General features: G+C 37.4%; 1 protein-coding gene across 1 annotated transcript in view; it reads left to right on the top strand.

Moving 5' to 3' along the window:
• The window catches only part of beat-IIIa (beaten path IIIa), a 442,078-nt gene that overhangs the window by 353,329 nt on the left and 66,037 nt on the right, over positions 1–22,712 (top strand). The window lies entirely within an intron of this gene.

Below are 22,712 nucleotides of genomic sequence, written 5' to 3'. Positions count from 1 at the left end.
ACGATGAATGATTTGGTAGGGCGTCAGGTTAATAACCACCGCCTATAAAACATCATTGTTTGTAAATACAAAGACCCCCACGAACATTTTAAGCGAATCTGTATCTGGTATGTTCGTATTCTTTAAAGAAAAGGTGCAGTATAACCACTTGCAGAAGTACAAAGCCGATATTACTGCAATGAATGTGTCCTGCCAATGGTATACAATTTTATTTAAGCGAATTTAATGCCAAAATTCGAAAAGAGAAGATATCTACATGGTCCAACAGTCGGAAAATTCCGTACTCGCAATTAAACATCAGACAACGGAATGAGATTGATAGATTTCACAACAGTAAAAAAATTATAGTTAACGCCATCAGATTTAAGCATTTTTGATCATTGCGCAAGAAACCAAATCGAACACATTGTAACAGAGGGAAGATACCAGATGGATAGTATAACAAAAATTAAAAGAGAATTTGCAAAAATGGGTCTGCCAGTCGACGATATGCGCAATGAGTGAGTCGAACTCAGACCAACTGAAGATGTGTCTATCTACACTCTAAACTTTTTGCAACAAGATGCGACACAAATGTGCGCAATTTTAAACGTTTTTGTTGAAATAAGATTTTTACGCATAAAATGTTTCAAATTAAGGCATTTATTGTTGCATGTTCATTCACTTTAGACACATAGGTTCACAATTTCAGCACACTTTGTGCGTAAAAATCGTATTTCAACAAAAATGTTTAAAATTGCGCACATTTGTGTCGCATCTTGTTGCAAAAAGTTTAGAGTGTACAATGTTGAGGTCAGTTAAAAACTTCGTCTACATTGACATCGCCATACACGTTATAAACAACGGCAATTGGGATATAAGGAGAAGAGTATTATTCGACAACAGATGCTTCATTGGACTAAAGCAGAAGTGTAAAGACAAGGACATAGTTATATCGACCTAGAATTTTATGCTGATCAAGAATATATACTTTATAGGGTCTACGACGAATATTCCGATATGTTACAAACGGAATGACAAATTAAATTATAGCCTCCATATTTTAGTGGAAGGTATAAAAAGGGTTTAGATATACATATCGTCACCATAAATGCCCGAAGACGTAACCCACAAAACCAAAACTTTACAGGAGAAGCAAAAAACGTTATAAAATTAAAAACTGTTTTACGGAATATTAATCTTATGAAGGCGAATATATGGGATATTATCGATCATATACGAAGGGGAATAAGTAGTGAAACCAAAACCGTTGAATTGCTTAGTTTTGAGATCCTCCATTACAACAAAATCTGCAACATTATCCCATTTTCCGAAATGCCATTTCATGAATAGGATCGTTGTTTTTGAACGTAGAAGCTTGAAATTTTGCCAGAGCATGTATTTTAGCTTTATGTTTCAGATTACGTCAAAAAACGAATTTAGATTTACATGTCGGTTACGTCTTCGGGCATTTATGGTGACGATATATTAAAGTACCTTACCAAAAATTATCGACCTAGATCGGTAGCTACTATCCACTTCCAACATCTGCGGTGATTAAAGAAAGATGACCTTTCTTGTATATGAAAGACTTCAAGAGGTTTTCAATTATACATACAAGACATCAAACGATATTCTGCCGGCTATAGAACAACTTGGGTGCCACCGTGGTGCAATGGTATGCACACCCGCCTTGCACGCAGAAGATCGTGCGTTCGATTCCCCGGCTAGGCAATATGAAATTTTCAAAGGAGAAGAATATTATTCGACAACAGATGCTTCATTGGACTAAACAAGCAGTTTAAAAACAAGGACAGTTTCTGATCTGAAGATGACTTCTCTTGTATATGAAAGACTCCAAGAGGTTCTCAATTATACATACAAGACATCAAACGACATTCTGCCGGATATAGAACAACTTGGGTGCCACCGTGGTGCAATGGTATGCACACCCGCCTTGCACGCAGAAGATCGTGGGTTCTATTCCTCGGCTAGGCAATATGAAATTTTCAACGGTGTCAAAATACCCCTCATTAATGTTGGCGACATTTCCTGATTGTTTCAGCCATGTGAAACTTCTCCACAATTGGTGTCTTAGGACACGTCGTTCGGACTCGGCGATAAACTCTAGTTCCCATATCATTGAGCTAATACGAATCGGGGTGCACTCATGGATATGAGAGAAGTCTCTAGAGGTGTAGAAGGCCTCAAGATTTGTTCTTTTGTATATGGAAGGCTTCAAGATTTTTTCTGCTGTCTATAGAAGACCTCAAGATGTCTTCTGTTATTTATAGCACACATTGAGAGATCTTCTATTCTCTTGAGAATACTTCAAGAGGTCTTCTGTTGTCTATATTAGACCTCAACATAAATTATGTGGCCTATAGAAGACCTCAGGAGGCATTCTGTTGTATTTAGAAGACCTCACCTGGTCTCCTGTAGTCTTTAAAAACCTTTAAATGTCTTCTATTGTCTATAAAGAATTCCTAAAGATCTCCTATTGTCCACACTTAAAAAGGTCTTCTGTTGTATATCGAAGACCTCCAGAGGTGTAGAAGCTTCAAGATTTTTTCTTCTGTCTGTGGAAGACCACAATATTTTTTCTGCTGTCTACAGAAGACCTCAAGATGTCTTCTGCCATTTATAGCACACATTGAGAGGTCTTCTTTTGTCTTTAAAAGACCTCAAGAGGTCTTCTGTTGTCTGTATTAGACCTCAAGGAGGTCTTCTGATGTATTTAGAACACCTCTGGAGGTCTTATGTTGTCTTCATAATACCTCAAGAGATCCTATGTTCTCCATCCAAGACCTCCAGAGGCCTTTTGTTTTCTATAGAGGATCTCTAGAGGTCTTCTGTTGTCCTTAGAAGACCTCCAGAGGTCTTTTGTTGTCTATATAGAAGACCTCTGGAAGCCTTATGTTGCCTACAGAAGAATTCTAAAGGTGTACAAGACCTCAAGATTTTGTCTACGGAAGACCTCAAGATTTGTTCTGCTGTCTATATAAAAGACCTCAATATGTCTTCTGTTATTTATAGAACACATTGAGAGGTTTTCTGTTGTGCTTAGAAGACCTCAATAGTTCTTCTGTTGTCTATAGAAGTCCCCCAGAGGTCTACTGTGATCTAAACAAGACCTTCAAATGTCTTCTATTGCCTATAAAGGACTACTAAAAATCTCCTATTGTCCACACTTAAAAAGGTCTTCTGTTGTATATCGAAGACCTCAATAGGTCTTTTGTTATCTTTAGGAGACCTCGAAACGTCTTCTGTTGTGTGGCGAAGACCTCGATAAGTCTTTTGTTGTCTATATAGAAGACCTCTGAAAACCTTATTAAGAAGAACTCTACAGGTGTAGAAGATCTCAAGATTTCTTCTTTTGTCAATCTTAGACCTCAAGAATTTTTCTGCTGTCTATAGAAGACCTCCTTGTCTTCTATTATTTATAGCACACATTGATAGGTATTCTGTTGTCTTTAGAAGACTTCAAGAGGTCTTCTGTTGTCTATATTTGACCTCAAGAGGTCTTCTGTTGCCTACAGAAGACCGCAGGAGGTCGTCTGTTGTATTTAGAACACCTGTGGAGGTCTAATGTAGTCTTTATAATACTACAAGAGGTCTTATGTTCTCCATACAAGACCTCCAGGGGCTTTTGTTTTCTATTAAAGATCTCTAAAAGTCTTTTGTTATCTTTAGAAGACCTCAAGGGGTGTTCTGTTGCCTATAAAAGACCTCTAGAGGTCTTCTGTGGTCAGTAGAAGTCCTCCGTATATCTCCAGTGGTCCATGGAAGACCATTAAATGTCTTCTATTGTCTATAAAGGACTTCTAAAGATCTCCTAGTGTCCACACTTAAAAATGTCTTAAAAATCGAAGACTTCAAGAGGTCTTTTATTGTCTTTCGAAGACCTCGAAACGTCTTCTGTTGTAGGTCGAAGGCCTCCAGAGGCCTCTTGTTTTCTATAGAAGATCTCTAGAGGTCTTCTGTTATCCTTATAAGACCACTGGAAGCCTTATGTTGCCTACAGAAAAAACTCTAGAGGTGTAGAAGACCTCAAGATTTCTTTTTTTGTCTATGGAATACCTCAAGATTTTTTCTGCTGTCTCTAGAATGTCTCCTGTAATTTATAGCACATATTGAGAGGTATCCTGTTATCGTTAAAATACTTCAAGAGGTCTTTTGTTGTCTATATTAGACCTCAAGAGACATTATGTTGCCTATGTCAGACCTCATGAAGTCTTCTGTTGCTTATAGAAGACCTCAATAGGTCTTCTATTGTATTTAGAACACCTCTGTGTTGTCTTCATAATATCTCAAGAGGTCTTATTTTCTGCATTCAAGACCTCCAGAGGTTTTTTGTTTTCTATAAAAGATCTCTAGAAGTCTTCTGTTGTCCTTAGAAGACCACTCTGGAGGTCTTCTGTTGCATTCAGAACACGTCTGGAGGTCTTGCTTTGTCTTCATAATATCTCTAGCGGTCCTATATTCTCCATACAAGACTTCCAGAGGCCTTTTGTTTTCTATAGAAGTCCTCCAGAGGTCCACTGTAATCTATAGAAGTCCTATAGATGTCTTTTGTAGTCTAAAGAAGACCTTCAAGTGTCTTCTGTTGTCTATAAAGGACTTCAGAAGATCTTTTATTGTTCACACTTAGAAAGGTCTTCTGTCGTCTATAGAAGATTTGAAGAATTCTCTGTTATTTATTAAATACTTTCAGAGGTATTATGTTGTATATAGATCAGCAAAGAAGCATTCTGTGGCCTATATAAGATTTCAAGACGCCCTCTGTTGTGTAGAGGAGACTTCTTCTGTTTTCTGTTGAAGATCTCAGGAGATATTATGCTGGCTAAAAAAGAACTCAAGTGGTCTTATGTTGTCATTGACAGTCAAGAGGTCCTCTGTTGTCTATAGGAGACCCCCAGAGGTCTACTGTTGTCTATCGAAGACCTCGAGAGGTCTTCTGTAGCCTATAAAAGACCTCTTCAGGTCTTCTGTTTTCACTGGAAGACTTCAAGAGGTCTGCTGTTGTCTTTAGGGGACCTCCAGAAGTCGTATGTTGTCTGTAGAAGATCCCTTCTTCGGTTGTCTATAGAAGTCCTTCAGAGGCCTTCTGTAGTCTATGAAAGACTTTCAAAGGTATTCTGTTGTCTATAGAACACTTCAGAGATCTCCTATTGTCCACAGAACACTAAAACAGGTTTTATGTTATGTATGGAAGATCTGAAGAAGCCTCTGTAAACTATTAAGGACTTTCAGAGGTATTATGTTTTAGACCGCAGAAGTATTCTGTTGTTTACAGAAGATCTGAGGAGATCTTCTGATGTCTATAAAAGTCCTCAAAAGGTCTGCTGTTTCCTATATAAGAGTTCGAAAGGTTTTTTTTTGTCTATCGAAGGTCTCGAGGGGTTTACTGTTATCTATAGAATATCTCAAGAGATCTTATCCTGTCTAAAGAAGACCTCGACACTTCTTTTGTTATCTATGGAAGATCTCTGGAGGTCTTCTGACGTCTATAAAAGACTTCAAAAAGTCCACTGTTGTCTATAGAAGGCTTCATGCGGCCTTCCGTTTTCCGTAGGGGAGCTCCTTATGTGTTTTGGCGTCTGTAGGTGACCTCCTTCTGTTTTATAACGAAGTCCTCCAGCAGACTTCAAAAATTCATATCTTGACTATAAACTACCGCAAGGTGTCTTCCGTCGTCTGCAGAGGTCTTCTGTTGTCTATAGAAACCCTGGAAAGATCTTCTGTTGTCAATAGAAGGTCTGATGAGGTCTTCAATTGTCTAAAGGAGCTATAAAGAGGAATTCTGTTATATCCATATAATACCTTAAGACGTATTCTGTTGCCTGTAGAAGGGTGTCTTCCCAGATGTCTTCTATTGCCTTCTGAAAACCTCGAGAGTCCTAGTATTGTCTATAGAAGACCTGAGGAAGTATTTTGTTGTCAATACTAGTCCTGAATATGTCTCCTATCTGCTGTTGTCTCTAGAAATGGTTTTCTGAAGACGTTACAAGGAGTTATATTGTCTATAGATCTTCTGTCATAGGACTTCATGTCAATAGGACTTCCACGAAGAAAATTATTTCGTTGTTATCAGAAGAAAATTTTCAAAACAGCTTTAAGTGCCATAAAATAACAAATGTAGAGCACTAGTGAAGGGGGTGCTAGAAGGTGTCTAGTCTATCTACGAACATGATATAAATGAGGGGCGGAGATCCATTTTGTGACAGATTTGGTATTAGCATACATTTGTGTGATCTAAAAATATTATTTTCTTGTTTATTTACCTTCACTGCCAATAAGACATTAAGTTTCGTCATAACGGCCAACATAAAATAAACTTGAAAAACTTTCCTCTATAATAAGCCCCGTCATTTGTTTTATGGTTCATGCAGCATGGTAAAACCAAACATTTACTAAAAGAGTCAAGTGCATGATATCTCTACTTGGAAAGTGCAAAGCGGCGTTGTGTGAAACACGAACTGTATCAGAAGACCGACATCGATATCGTAAAACGTATCAAGCTACAGTGATGGTGTTGGCTGGACTATGTCAACAGGATGGATAAAGATGTTCTGTTATCTGTTATCCTTATAAGACCACTGGAAGCCTTATGTTGCCTACAGAAAAAACTCTAGAGGTGTAGAAGACCTCAAGATTTCTTTTTTTGTCTATGGAATACCTCAAGATTTTTTCTGCTGTCTCTAGAATGTCTCCTGTAATTTATAGCACATATTGAGAGGTATCCTGTTATCGTTAAAATACTTCAAGAGGTCTTTTGTTGTCTATATTAGACCTCAAGAGACATTATGTTGCCTATGTCAGACCTCATGAAGTCTTCTGTTGCTTATAGAAGACCTCAATAGGTCTTCTATTGTATTTAGAACACCTCTGTGTTGTCTTCATAATATCTCAAGAGGTCTTATTTTCTGCATTCAAGACCTCCAGAGGTTTTTTGTTTTCTATAAAAGATCTCTAGAAGTCTTCTGTTGTCCTTAGAAGACCACTCTGGAGTTCTTCTGTTGCATTCAGAACACGTCTGGAGGTCTTGCTTTGTCTTCATAATATCTCTAGCGGTCCTATATTCTCCATACAAGACTTCCAGAGGCCTTTTGTTTTCTATAGAAGTCCTCCAGAGGTCCACTGTAATCTATAGAAGTCCTATAGATGTCTTTTGTAGTCTAAAGAAGACCTTCAAGTGTCTTCTGTTGTCTATAAAGGACTTCAGAAGATCTTTTATTGTTCACACTTAGAAAGGTCTTCTGTCGTCTATAGAAGATTTGAAGAATTCTCTGTTATTTATTAAATACTTTCAGAGGTATTATGTTGTATATAGATCAGCAAAGAAGCATTCTGTGGCCTATAAAAGATTTCAAGACGCCCTCTGTTGTGTAGAGGAGACTTCTTCTGTTTTCTGTTGAAGATCTCAGGAGATATTATGCTGGCTAAAAAAGAACTCAAGTGGTCTTATGTTGTCATTGACAGTCAAGAGGTCCTCTGTTGTCTATAGGAGACCCCCAGAGGTCTACTGTTGTCTATCGAAGACCTCGAGAGGTCTTCTGTAGCCTATAAAAGACCTCTTCAGGTCTTCTGTTTTCACTGGAAGACTTCAAGAGGTCTGCTGTTGTCTTTAGGGGACCTCCAGAAGTCGTATGTTGTCTGTAGAAGATCCCTTCTTCGGTTGTCTATAGAAGTCCTTCAGAGGCCTTCTGTAGTCTATGAAAGACTTTCAAAGGTATTCTGTTGTCTATAGAACACTTCAGAGATCTCCTATTGTCCACAGAACACTAAAACAGGTTTTATGTTATGTATGGAAGATCTGAAGAAGCCTCTGTAAACTATTAAGGACTTTCAGAGGTATTATGTTTTAGACCGCAGAAGTATTCTGTTGTTTACAGAAGATCTGAGGAGATCTTCTGATGTCTATAAAAGTCCTCAAAAGGTCTGCTGTTTCCTATATAAGAGTTCAAAAGGTTTTTTTTTTGTCTATCGAAGGTCTCGAGGGGTTTACTGTTATCTATAGAATATCTCAAGAGATCTTATCCTGTCTAAAGAAGACCTCGACACTTCTTTTGTTATCTATGGAAGATCTCTGGAGGTCTTCTGACGTCTATAAAAGACTTCAAAAAGTCCACTGTTGTCTATAGAAGGCTTCATGCGGTCTTCCGTTTTCCGTAGGGGAGCTCCTTATGTGTTTTGGCGTCTGTAGGTGACCTCCTTCTGTTTTATAACGAAGTCCTCCAGCAGACTTCAAAAATTCATATCTTGACTATAAACTACCGCAAGGTGTCTTCCGTCGTCTGCAGAGGTCTTCTGTTGTCTATAGAAACCCTGGAAAGATCTTCTGTTGTCAATAGAAGGTCTGATGAGGTCTTCAATTGTCTAAAGGAGCTATAAAGAGGAATTCTGTTATATCCATATAATACCTTAAGACGTATTCTGTTGCCTGTAGAAGGGTGTCTTCCCAGATGTCTTCTATTGCCTTCTGAAAACCTCGAGAGTCCTAGTATTGTCTATAGAAGACCTGAGGAAGTATTTTGTTGTCAATACTAGTCCTGAATATGTCTCCTATCTGCTGTTGTCTCTAGAAATGGTTTTCTGAAGACGTTACAAGGAGTTATATTGTCTATAGATCTTCTGTCATAGGACTTCATGTCAATAGGACTTTCACGAAGAAAATTATTTCGTTGTTATCAGAAGAAAATTTTCAAAACAGCTTTAAGTGCCTTAAAATAACAAATGTAGAGCACTAGTGAAGGGGGTGCTAGAAGGTGTCTAGTCTATCTACGAACATGATATAAATGAGGGGCGGAGATCCATTTTGTGACAGATTTGGTATTAGCATACATTTGTGTGATCTAAAAATATTATTTTCTTGTTTATTTACCTTCACTGCCAATAAGACATTAAGTTTCGTCATAACGGCCAACATAAAATAAACTTGAAAAACTTTCCTCTATAATAAGCCCCGTCATTTGTTTTATGGTTCATGCAGCATGGTAAAACCAAACATTTACTAAAAGAGTCAAGTGCATGATATCTCTACTTGGAAAGTGCAAAGCGGCGTTGTGTGAAACACGAACTGTATCAGAAGACCGACATCGATATCGTAAAACGTATCAAGCTACAGTGATGGTGTTGGCTGGACTATGTCAACAGGATGGATAAAGATGCTCCGGCTAGAAAGGCATATGAATACAAGCCACTTGACGGTATACGCCCCAGGTCAAAACACCAAGTTGAAATGATATCACAAAACATCTACTTTAAGTTCGGCTTATGGAACAAATCGTTCTGTGTAGAATAAAATCCATCGTAGTAGAATATCTCGAAATTGTTGTTAAAATATGTAAGTTTATAATGGGATCGGCTTCAAGAAAATTCGTTATTTTATAATCAGCTTATTAAATATTACTATACAATGCGACAACAGCTCATTTGGTAACCCTTTTCGTCAGCTATGCGAATGGGGTTTAATATAAATTATATACAATAATGATATTAAAAATGCTGATGGAAACTATTCTCAACAATGGCATTAAAAATGTTCGATTTACACTGAAACTCCTATTCTAAATGCGGTAGCATTAAATTATGCTTTTTACTAACATCTTTGCATTACTTCGCTCTAAAACAGAGCCTTCCACTCACAAGTCTATTGCAAATTGATCATTCACATAAGTATATTTGCCAAGAAAAGAAGAAAACAGAAACAAAAAACGGGAACTCCTCTTAAAGTTCCACTTGAAAAAGAACATTAAACTTTTGCAATGTGTCTTAGCAGGCGTTCCATTTTTTCTGCTGCATGTCCTTAATACATCCTTTATGTTTTCACACACAATTTATTGTGAAGTGCATAAATAATATGGCCCAGATAGAACGATTTAGTCAGCCAACCAGCCAGCCAGCCAGTTTGCAAGCCAGCCAAGCAACCAACAGCCAGTCATCAGCTACTCAAACACATGTTTATGCATACAGAATACCGTTTAAAGCAGGCCTTCTTCCATTCTCATTTTCTTAAAATTCACACAGATTCTCTCGCCAGCAACCTTAACCAGGCAAATAATATACGCACTCATACTTCTATAATACACATGATTAAACACAAAGTGCAGCATAAAATATGCTTCAACATTTTGACCATACACCCGCCCTATACGTGTAAACCTCACCGGGTCTCACACCATAATTGTGGCATGTGAGATGGTGTGCGTTTGGAAAATTTGAAAATAACTGCAATCAAAAATGCACGTTAATAAAAAAATGAAGAAGAAAAAACAACGCACAAAAGAGAAGAATGTTGCAGCTGGTTGAAAATCAAAAAAAAGGGAACAAAAAAATCAACGCAAAGAAATCAGTAGTGTGTCCTTGTGATACTCTTCAACTGCTGCTAAGTCAGAAAGGAAAAATTATTACATAATGATATGCTAAGAGAGAGATACTTCATCATTATCGTCATCATTATCATCATCAGCTTTCACATCATTTTCGGCTTTGTGTCCATAATAACAAAAGACTAAACTTCAAAATGCACAAAAACTGTTGTGACACACATACAAATATTTTGTGGACACGTTTTTTTTTTGTTTGTTTGGTAAAATTCGTTGGAGAAGTGGTTCATAATGATGATCATTGCGAAAACTCTTTGTTAAGCCAACTGCATAATATTCATATGCAAATATTAATGACCAAAACTAACCAAAAAAAACGCATTCTAAGGGACCGTAACCTAGCATAAAAAAGGATTTAGTGAGTAGAGAGGGCCAAGAAATTGGCTCGCAATTTTTAAGATAGGAAGTTTGGTATTGAAAGTGGTTCTATATCGGTCCACGTTTTGATAGTGCCCCCATAGAAGGGTACCTCTTGATTTTCGGTATTTTGAAAGTTTTAGCCTCATTATAACACTGAAATTTGGATTATTAAATTTAAATACGTCGTTATTAAGATTAAATACTTCGTTGAAGGCATACAACTTTCCATCTGAAATTTGTCGGTATAGATCCACGGTTGCTTCCTCAATATCCTACGATAAGGGCTAAAATTTAGTATTTAGTCTTCTTCAATATGCCTCCGAAATGGCTGAAATTTAGTATTTAGTGTTCGTTGGAAGAATAAAACTTTCCACCTGAAATTTGGAAGTATACTCGTATGTCCACGTGTTTATCTAGCCCCCATTGAACCGTACCTTCCAAATTTCGTTATTTTGACAGTTGTGGCCTCAATATGAAATTTTCTATTTAATCTTCGCTGGTATAAACTATGAACCTGAAATTTGTTGGTATAAGTGCACATTAGGGTGACCCAAAAAAACAAAATTTATTTTTGGGTAGCATTTACAGAATTTTGGTGAAAATGCGCCTTTGGTCCCATACAAATTACTATGGAAACAAAGATATAATATTTCATACATAAGGTTTTTGGATCAAATGGAAAACATTTAGTAGGTAGGAAATCGAAAAAAAAAAAGAAATTTTGTTATTTTAGGTCATAGAACGTTACCTCCCGATTTTTGGTTTTAGCCTAATTATAACACCGAATAGCTAAAATTTATTTAGTCTTCTTTGGGGGCCTAAAACTTCCACTTAAAATCTGTCGGTATAGATCAAGGCATTCATATAGTCCAACTTCCGATTTTCTGTAATTTTAGGTTGTGTCCCCCAATATCCCACCGAAATGACTGGTTGTTCATAATTACTTCAATACAGTTCGTCGTGGTGGGTGTAAAAAGTTCGTCCCGGCCGAACTTAACACCTCTCTTACTTTTCCGTTTGAATTGAGGTCAGTAATTGAGATTTTCATCTATGGAAAGATTTAATTCCGACTATACAACCAAAATCCTTTTTTTCCAACTAAAATAATTATTCGGAATCTTTTGAGCATAGCCTTTAGGCTAACGAGGGTATATGTACTTTCATACCACCAAAATATGCTTCATCGAAATAATGGTTTTAGACCCCAAATATGTTTGGACGAAATCTGTTTCAGATAATTTGTAGTTGATTAACAATGTACGTCCGGGAGTCTGTCTGGCTGGAATACACGGATCCACCGATTTGATGCAAAATTTGGCCTCCTTCGGGCACTTCCCCTACATAAGTTCCAAACTTTTCCCCAAAAGTTGCGCACCATAACTCTCGAAGGCACTTACCGATGTGGTCCATACTTTACACATCGTAATATTTCTACGAGACATAGATCAGTTTTAAATATGGAAAAATGAAGCTAAAAACCTCCTCTCATATCGCTTTGATTTTTTTAGCAACATTACAATGGTACCCGTTTTTTTCAGGGGCAAGTCCATACATTCTGATAAAATGGCCCGAGAGCTTTATAAACCCCTACGGCAACCCTGCGTAGTGGCTGGTGGGCCCGACAACTGTCGAAATTTCCATATCGTACTCTTTTTCTGCCAATCTTAGAAAACGTTCAAATATGGACCAATGTCCATTCGTTCGCGTACCGCTCCCTCTAAATTTCAAAATGTTTCAGGCGCCTACCACACAAAATGTCCTATTACAGTTACAGGTTTTCCGAACAAAGTCCATACTTCTTGAACAATTTGACCAAAAGCTGTAAAACCCCGGTCAGCACCAATTTAAATGAATGACTTCCGATACCTCTCTCACAATGTTTAACTTTTCCTTTATGGACGGTTAGTGGCTGTCTAAAGATCGTGTTTGCAGAGGTTACTCCTGCTGATCCTGTTTTTAGCGATATTATTATTTTTCGGTCATCTCCATACCTCCCTACTAAAATGGCTACTGGGGTCTATAAATGAAAAGAAAAATATTCTCAAAATATGATTCACTTTCAAAATGGACTATATTGGCCCATTTTTTAGGTCGCCGCAAAAGTTTGTGCTTAAATCCAAATGAAATTTATTTGCAAAAGGTAGCCATTTATTCGGAACGACCACACCCAAACTGTCTTTATATTTTGTCGGCAAATTCAACGTCGAAATAAGTCCATACAATTTGGGTAATTTGATATCGATTGTGTTGCCGGTATTCGATCTGTACATATATATCTCAATTCACACATGCTAAGGGTATATCTCTGTCGGCAAAGCCGAATGATACTTTATTATTTGTTTTGCTAAATTTGAAATTGCCGAACAAAAGATTGTAGATATTCTGAATAAATGTGTACCTTTGCCAATAATTTGACAAAGTTGTGTTCTTTTTACAGAGAACTCGAACCCCCTGTTAAAGTTTATTCACATAGAAATTTGGCTAGGACAAAAAGAACAAGTAAAAAAGTATCAGTCGGCTTTGCCGACAGAGATATCTCTCAGCCTGTGTGAATTGAAACTTTCTATTCTATTGACAATATCAAATGTAACACCGCCTATACATTTCTAACTGATCTTCGAACAGATCCCAACCTGTACTTAAACATTCAAAGTTTGGACGGTTGCTCCGTTCAACAGATACAGCTCGTAGCTTTTTATTGACATTTATTAAGTTTTAGGGGAGGTACCGGAAGTTGAGCACCGATAGTGCCCATCTGCGAAAAGCTTGGAAAAATATTACAAAAGCCAAATTTTGGACCGAATCGGCTGATCGGGTCGAGAGTGATTGTACGCTTCATTCAGCCTCTTTGAATTGTTTCATAGGGGTTTTTATAGCTTTGGGGCTATTTTCTCACGAAAAATGGATTTGCGACATAAAAAACTTGTACCGTCGTAATGGCGACAGCCAATGCAAGTTATTACACCAAAGATCACCTTACACGGTGTCATTGGGGGTTTTTGCAACTTTCAGGCTATTTTCTCAGGAAGTATGGACTTGCCCCTGATGAAACATGTACCGTCGTAAGCGGGACAATGAATACAAGTTCTTACAACAAAAATCAAAGCGATCCGAGAGCAGGCCCTAAACTCAACTTTTTCAATATTTTGTGTGTGAGGTACCCGAAGGAGTGGACCTACTGAGTCCATATTGGAACCTCATCTAAGTCTGGTAGACATTTCACGATTTGCAAAATATGGACCAAATCGGTTACTCCCTTCAAGAGTTATCGTACGTACAAATTTTCAGAACATTTTCGAACTTTTGTGGAGGAGATACCGGAAAGAGTGGACCGATATAACCCATCTTCGAACTTAAACTAAGTTTGGACAAAATATTACGAAAGCCAAATTTTGGACCAAATCGATTCATCCGTTCGAGAGTTATCGTGCGCACCAACCAGCCAGACAGACAGACAGATGGACGGACATTGCTCAATCGACTCCAAATTGTCTGAAACACATTTCGTCCAAACATATGTATGTACTTGGGGTCTAAAACCATTATTTCAATGAGGCACATTTTGCCCGTATGAAAGTGTATGTACCCTCGTTAGCATAAATGCTGAGGGTATAATAAGAATCTCTAAAATTATCCGAAATAAATCTGAATTAAATTACCGAAATGTGTAGACCCATGTAGTGCATGTATAATGTTGTATGAAATTTGGACCAAATCGGGTACTCCCTTCGGGAGTTATATTGCTAGCCATTTTAATTGGTGGCCGTAGGAGTTTTACTTATAATGACCCCGAGGGCTACCTGGAATAAAAATTTTAAAACTATCCTAGAATTGGCTTCAAAGTCATGTTACTAACAAATTTTCAATTTATTTGTGGGAGGTTCTGGGAGAATTGGGCCGATATTTCCATGTTCGAACCTGATCTATATCTGGAAAATTATTATGAAAAAATATTTCGGAAAAATTACCCGATAAACTTAAACCTGGATACGAGTATATGGACAGTTCTGGGAACACAAAAATTCAACTAACGACCAATTCAACTAACGACCAAAAATGTGACTAAAATCTTCAAAAATACCCCTTAAATGGTGACTACGGATATAAGAGGGCTATACCAAAATGTGAACCTATACTTTCAGATTTTGTTCAAGGGATGTTTTGCACCTATATAAATGTCTTGTAATAATGTGGGTAAAATTTCAAAACATCGAAAATCGGAAGGTACCGTTCACTGGGGGCTATTTAAAGACGTGGGCTTATACCGACAAATTTCTTGTGCAAAGTTGTATGCCCCAACGAAGACTAAATACCAAATAACAACCATTCCGGTGGGATATTGGAGCTACAACCTTTAAAATTACGAAATCGGGAGGTACTTTCTATGGGTGGTATATGACCATAGGTCCTCTATTCCGACAAATTTCAGGTGGAAAGTTTTATACCCCCAACGAAGACTAAATACCAAATTTAAAGCATTTCGTTGGAATATGAGGCGACAATCTTTAAAAATGCAAAAAATCGTTAGGTTCTGTTCTATAGCGGATATATGAAGGCGTGGGCCTATACCGACAAATTTCAAGCGGAAAGATTTATACCCAAAACGTAGACTAAATACCAACCCTCAAAATATCGAAAATCGGGAGGTTTTGTTTTATGGGGGCTATATGAAGGCGTGGTTCAATATCGACAAGTTTCTGGGGGAAAGTTTTAGCCCCCAATGAAGACCAAATACCAAATTTCAGGCATTTCGGTGGGATATTTAAGCCACAACCCTCAAAATACTGAAAATCGGGAGCTACTGTTCTATGGGGGCTATATAAAGTCGTTGGCGTATACCCACAAAATTTCAAGTGGAAAGTTTTATACTCCCAAGGAAGACTTAATACAAAATTTCAGCCATTTCGGTGTTATAATGAGGCCAAAACATTTAAAATACCGAACTTCGGGAGGCACCGTTCTATGGGGGCTATATGAAGACGTGAACTTATACCGACAAACTTCAGATGAAATATTTTGTATTTTGAAGACTAAATCCCAAATTTCAGCCATTTCGGTGTGATAATGAGGCTAGAAATTTCAAAATATCAAAAGGTGGACCAATATAGCCCATTTTCAATACCAAACATCTTTGGAGCAATATAAACTATACTAAACTACAAAGCTCTATATTAAAAACTGGGAGCTGCATTTTGATTTCAACAGATGGATGGCCGGACAAATTGCAGATGGACATGGTTATATCGAACATTTTGATGCATTACAAACGGAATGACAAATTTATGTATACCCTCCATATTATTGTGGAGGGTATAATTACCTTTAAAATCATGTCACTGACAAATTTTCTGTGGGAGGTACTGGGAGGAGTGGAGCGATATTTCCTTGTTTGAACATTATCTATATCTGGAAAAAAAATATTGGGTAAAGGTTGAAATTAATCCGTTGTTTTCTGTGATTGTTATCAAGCGCATCAAAGTAGTGGCCCCCATATAGCATATACATACCCTCGTTGGACGAAAACTGAGGGTATAAAAAAGAAAATTTAAAATTTGCCGGTAGAATGAGTGATTTGCACAGTATGAAAGTCAGCTCATGGTAGCACTTTGGTCTCGATATTTATCGTTTGCTCTGAGATGAGAAACCATTACATGATTAGCATGTCAATTTGATAAAGTCGCTTTAGAAACAATCGAATGGCAAAATAGGCTTCTGCCGTTTCGTTTTTGCTTTTTATGCAATTTTTCATTATATGCTACGATTGTAATTTTACGCATTGCGGTATGCAAACTAATTTTTTCTTATTTTTCACATACCCGTGCATTCGAAGGCTCACACATATACAAAATTTATATATATTTTTTCAAACCAACATAGAGTCATAAACCAAACGAATTTATTACATTTTCTTACAACATCCAATTCATAGAAAAAAACCCACTTTAAAAACGAAGTATAACCAGAGTAGCACCGCACCAGTAGCATATGAAATTCATACAGCAGCAATGTTGCACTGATTTGTGGAAGTTGCTATTAAAAGCTAAGTTTCCTTCTCCCGTAAAAAAGGGGAGGAAAGGAAACAAAACAGCGAAATGTAAGAAGAATAACGCCCAACTGGAAAAAATAACGTTGTATGGAAATTTTTTGGTTTTCATTGTAATGGTAAAGAATGCCATACATAATACATGGAACTCCTTTGAAACAGATTTTATGCCAGAACAAGCACTGACACTCACACACACATTCAGATTCATACACTAAGTGAAAAAAAATAATCAGGCTTTTGTGTAAAATATTTTTGAGTTGGTGAAAAAAAAAATCAATTGAAAATGTGAATGAAAAATATATATGATTTCATGGCAGACTACTTCTCCTATTGCCAATGTTATGCATGTTGGCATTATAAATAAATTAATGTCTTGGAATTTCAAATGTGGTAATTAAAACCCCAGAGTGAAGGATGAAAAAGAAGAAAGAATTCAGACCATAACATTTGGTCAAGATTAATGTAGAATATGTTATTATTAATCTATGACAATGAAAGATTCTGTTGCGAATGAGAAAAAACCAACGAAAAACAAAACATAGTTTATTTCTGAACCAAAGCCAATTAAATGTCAAAAAGGACAATAAAAACGGGACAAAATCGATTAGTTGTCAAAGAGAACCGTATCTAAAAACTCCTGAGCAACATTTTTGTAGAATATTTGGATGTTGAAAAATCTCATCTTGTGGTACTTTCACTACGGTTCAAGAAATAAAGGACGAAAAGGACATGAAAGACATTGAGTTAGAAGAATGATATGTTCTACAAAAAGATTCGCCAATCGATTTGACTGCAGACATGTCACCTCAAAATGAAGCTACAACAACGCCAAGCAGAGATATGGAGCTATTTTACCAAGTATTATAGGGAAAAAATCAAAAACTTCATCGCCCGATATCTCAGAAACTTGACCTATGGCGAAAATTTCCATTTGGGTTCTAAGTATACCCATCAAGGGCTTTCTTCTCCAAAAGAAATTTTCCAACCCCCAAAAATGCTGCTGCACAGTGTTATAAATTTTTATACCCTACACCACTATGTGGGGAGGGTATTATAAGTTGGTTTTGGCCAAAAAGTTTGTAACGCATCGAAATAATGGTCGTAGACCCATACTTATATATACCAAAATGAATGTCTCGACGAGCTGAGTCGATCTGGCTATGTGTGTCCGTCCGTCAGTCCGTCCGTCCGTCCGTCTGTCCGTCTGTCCGTCTGTCCATCTAAACCTTGTAATCACGCTACAGGTCGCAATTTTGATCGGATCGTCACGAAATTTTGGATGTTGATGGGGATCCCGGAGGGGAAGAAGCCTATTGATTTTGGTGATGGTCGGATAATATTTAGGGGTCGGAAAGGGCAAACAACTTAGGTGGATAAAAAGACAACGTTTTTTTCCAAAGCGAATATCTCAGCTTCCATATGGAGTATACCAAAAGCAAAACCTGACAATGAAAGCAGAAAATATCGCCTTTCTAATGAAGTAAAGTAGGTGCTCGTAGGTGATCAAACAACGCAGATATCACAATAGTAAAATATAATAATAATAAAACCCCAATTTTAATTTTTGCGATTTTAATTATATTGACGAATATCACAGCTTTGGTTGAAAATTTTCCAAAAGCAAAGCCTGGCTATGAAAGTAAAACCTACCGTCTTTACAATGATGCAAACTAGGTCGGCGTAGGTAACCAAATAACGGAGATTTCGCAATAGTCGGTAATGCATCCCATTTTTCTATTTTTTGGAAATTACGCTACAGGTCGCAATTTTGATCGGATCGTCACGAAAATTTGAGGGTTAATGGGGGTCTCACAGGTGAAGAAGCCTATTGATTTTGGTGATGGTCGGATAATATTTAGGGGTCGGAATGGGCAAACACTTATTTGAAGAAAAGTCAACATTTTATTTCAAAGCTAATATCTCTGTTTCTTTAAGAGGTATATCAAAAGCAAAACATGGCCAGGAAAGTAGAAAATATCACCTTTACAACGATGTAAAGTAGGTTGTCGTAGGTGGTCAAATAGCAGAGATATGGCAATAGTCGATAATGTATCCCATTTTCCGATTTTTTTGTAATCACGCTACAGGTCGCAATTTTGATCGGATCGTCACGAAATTTTGGGGGTTAATGGGGGTCTCACAGGTGAAGATGCCTATTGATTTTGGTGATGGTCGGATAATATTCAGGGGTCGGAATGGGCAAACACTTATTTGGAGAAAGGTCAACGTTTTATTTCAAAGCCAATATCTCTGTTTCTTTAAGAGGTATATCAAAAGTAAAACCTGGCAAGGAAAGTAGAAAATATCACCTTTACAACGATGTAAAGTAAGTTGTCGTAGCTGCTCAAACAACAGAGATATCGCAATAGTCGGTAATGCATCCCATTTTCCGATTTGTTTGTAATCACGCTACAGGTCGCAATTTTGATCGGATCGTCACGAATTTTTTGGGAGTTGATGCGGGTCCCACAGAGGAAGAAGCCTATTGATTTTGGTGATAGTCGGATAATATTTAGGGGTCGGAATGGGGAAAAACTCATTTGGAGACAAATTCAAAGTTTTATTCTTTGTGAATATATTGGCTTCTAGAAGGGGTATTCCAGCGGCAAAACCTGTCAATGGAAGAAGAAAATATTACCTTTACATTGGTGTAAAGCAGGTTGGCGAAGGTGGTCAAACAAGGGAGATACCACAATAGTCGGTAATGCATCCAATTCTTCTATTTTTTGCAATCAAGCTACAGGTCGTAATTTTGATCGGACGGTCACGAAAGTTTAGTTGCTTATGGGGGTCCCAGAAAGAAAGAGGCATATTATTTTTGGTGGTAGTCGGATTATATTCCCTAAAAGAAATGTTTACCAGTGAAAAGCTTATGCACAGGGGTAGTGGTGTAGGGTATCACATGGTCGGCCCCGTCCCGACTATAGCCTTTGCTCACTTGTTTTCAATATAAAGTTTATAATATTTGATGTGTAACACCGACACTTACATAATTAGTTGGCCCTCTACAGGACATTTGTCCTATAAGTAGAATTAAGAAGAGATTTCAATTCCTCTCTATTTGCTGCTTTATTTCTCCAATTTTTTAGCCGCTGCGAAACGTATCAGCCTCATTTCATCAATTGCTTCACTGTGGAGATGGAATTTCCCGATATTCTCCTTTTCAATTTAGGCATAAGTATCGCGTGGAAAAATTTTAATGTCATGGGCAGGACAAATGTCATATGCTTCTTCTACGCACTCGTAGAATATATCATTGGTCTGTTCGTCCTTGTCTTCATTTGGAGCATGAGCACAATAAAACTGATGTTGAAGAATTTTTCTTTATCCGTATTGCAGCAAGTCTTTCATTCACTGGCGTGAGGCTGGAGACCAAATGTTTTAACCTCGGAAGCACTACAAATTAGCAGCCAAGTTTGTGATTTATGTCATGACAGATATAATACAGCACGTCACGTTAAGGTGTTTTTGTGATTCCTTTCCTAATCCATCGTATTTCCGGTATGGCAGTAATATATAGGCCTTGTGTTTTTCAAGTACATCTTTCAATGCGTAAACTGCACCTGCTCTATAAAGGTTGCGAACATTCCGCTGGCAGATTCGCAGACCATGGTCCTTAAAACCTTTGCGGGGGTCGTCAACATTAGTGCCCTTAGTGTTTCTTTTCCTTTCCTTTGGTTTTTACTAGCCCAATGCCCAACACAATTTTTTGAAGCTCTTATGGGTGAACACTCGGCACATGTTATCTCCCTACGTTTAACAGGTGTTAATGACAGCTTCCCAGGTGACACCACGGGGAGGTCAGTGTCCACATGAGATTAAAGAGGGGCCACTATGAGTCCTGGGCTTTGCCATGCTAAACCCGGTCAGGGTCATAGCTTGATATCTTTCATCCCCTACATCACCCAAATAACACCATTTGTCATTCATAACAACATGTTTCCTCCCATGAAGCTCTTAAATTCTGCTTAATTTTTAGCGGTTAAACAGAGAATAAAAATAAATTTCCCAACGGCTTTTTAAGCTGCTTAACTGTACCCCACAAAAACATAGCCACATGTTACCTGTATGTATTTTTAAAGCTGAAATGTAAACTAAAACATTATGCCACATTCAAAAGTTCTTCATTTCAATGCAAAGTGAAATATTATTTTTAAATACCATGGAGATCTTTAAATTAAGTCACTTATCGCTTAACACAACCACCACCAGCAGATTGCCTGGTGATGATGGCTTTATACCCAACGACAAAAAAAAACTGAAAGTCTCTTAGCCGACAAACTTATAAATTTTGTCATCATCGAGGTTCAACCTCCCATAGTTTTTAAATTACCCTTATTATGGGCCAACAAAAACGCTCACACACATCCCCACCTGAATATAGTTTAAGGTGTTAACTGTTAACACAAAACCAATGTGAGTGTGTGTACATATGTTAGTAAGTATGTGTTGTAAAAGTCAAAAAACCTGCGAAAAAAGATGGACTTATCAGTGGGATGGCAAAAACGAAATAACCGAGTGAAAAAAAACGTAAAAGGAAATTTACATAATCTGCTTGAATGACTTCACCGTTTTGTAATAATGCCATCCATAGACATACAGACAGACAAGTTAAGATGGAAAATATTATAATATTTACACACAGTACCACAAACTTTAACTAAAATATCTCAACACACACATGGAGATACTTACAATGTGTGTATAAACCACTACATGTGTTTGTGGTAAAACCCATATAAAATATACAACTTTATATGGGTAAGCAAAAAAAAAAAACTACAGAAGTTATGGCCAATGGGGATGAACTAGTAGCGGCTGTCTAAGGGTGTTATAAGGAGAAATTTACAGTGGAATCTCAAGAAACTTATACCAATGGAAAAATATTTTACCGGAAGGAAACAGTTATAAGTCTTCTATTGGCATATTATATAGGCTGTGAAGATACAATGCCTCTTGAATGGCATCTATAAATCGACGAAATATATAGAAAAACTGCAAATGACCTTCAATAGATAGAATACATTGTATAACAACTACTTGAGGGTAAAAACTTGAAGTGTTTTATGTAGACATTTTGAGATTAATTTCTAACAAGTAAGAAAGTATCAATAAGCTGTGCTGACGGAGAAATACCCTCAGCCACTGACAAAAAAAAAAAAAAAAACACAATAATTATACCGCACAGTGGTTCAGAACCGTTTTTATACCCTCCACCATAGTATGGAGGGTATATTAAGTTTGTCATTCTGTTTGTAACACATCGAACTAATCATTTGCGACCCTACAAAGTATATATATTCTTGATCAGGATAAAATTCTAAGACGATCTAGCCATGTCCGTCTGTCTGTTCGTCTGCCCGTCTGTTGTAATCACTCTAGCGTCCGCAATAATTGAGATAGAGTGCTGAAATTTTAAGGTATTTTGACGTTCTTCGCCACATTTTGAGCATTTTAGCCACAATTTTTAACCAAACTATCTGCAATTTGACATTTAAGGTTCTCAGTGGTCATGAAATATCTCCACGAAACATCGTCAACATAGGTCCATGTTTTGGTATAGCCCCCATATAACGGTACCTCCCGATTTTCGGTATTTTGAGAATTTTAGCTAAAATTTTTAACCGAACTAGCTGTAATTTGCCATTTGAGGTTCTCAGTGGTCATGAAATATCTCCACCAAGCATCGTCAACATAGGTCCATGTTTTGGTATAGCCCCCATATAACGGTACCTCCCGATTTTCGGTATTTTGAGAATTTTAGCCACAATTTGTAACCGAAATATCTGCAATTTGACATTTGAGGTTCTCAGTGGTCATGAAACATCTCCACCAAACATCGTCAACATAGGTCCATGTTTTGGTATAGCCCCCATATAACGGTAACTCCCAATTTTCGGTATTTTGAGAATTTTAGCTGCAATTTTTAACCGAACTAG

This window comes from Musca autumnalis, unplaced genomic scaffold (assembly GCF_047663935.1).
Source record: "Musca autumnalis isolate F117 unplaced genomic scaffold, ASM4766393v1 scaffold_2, whole genome shotgun sequence".
NCBI lineage: Eukaryota > Metazoa > Arthropoda > Insecta > Diptera > Muscidae > Musca > Musca autumnalis.
This window is presented reverse-complemented; position numbering and strand designations above follow the sequence as displayed.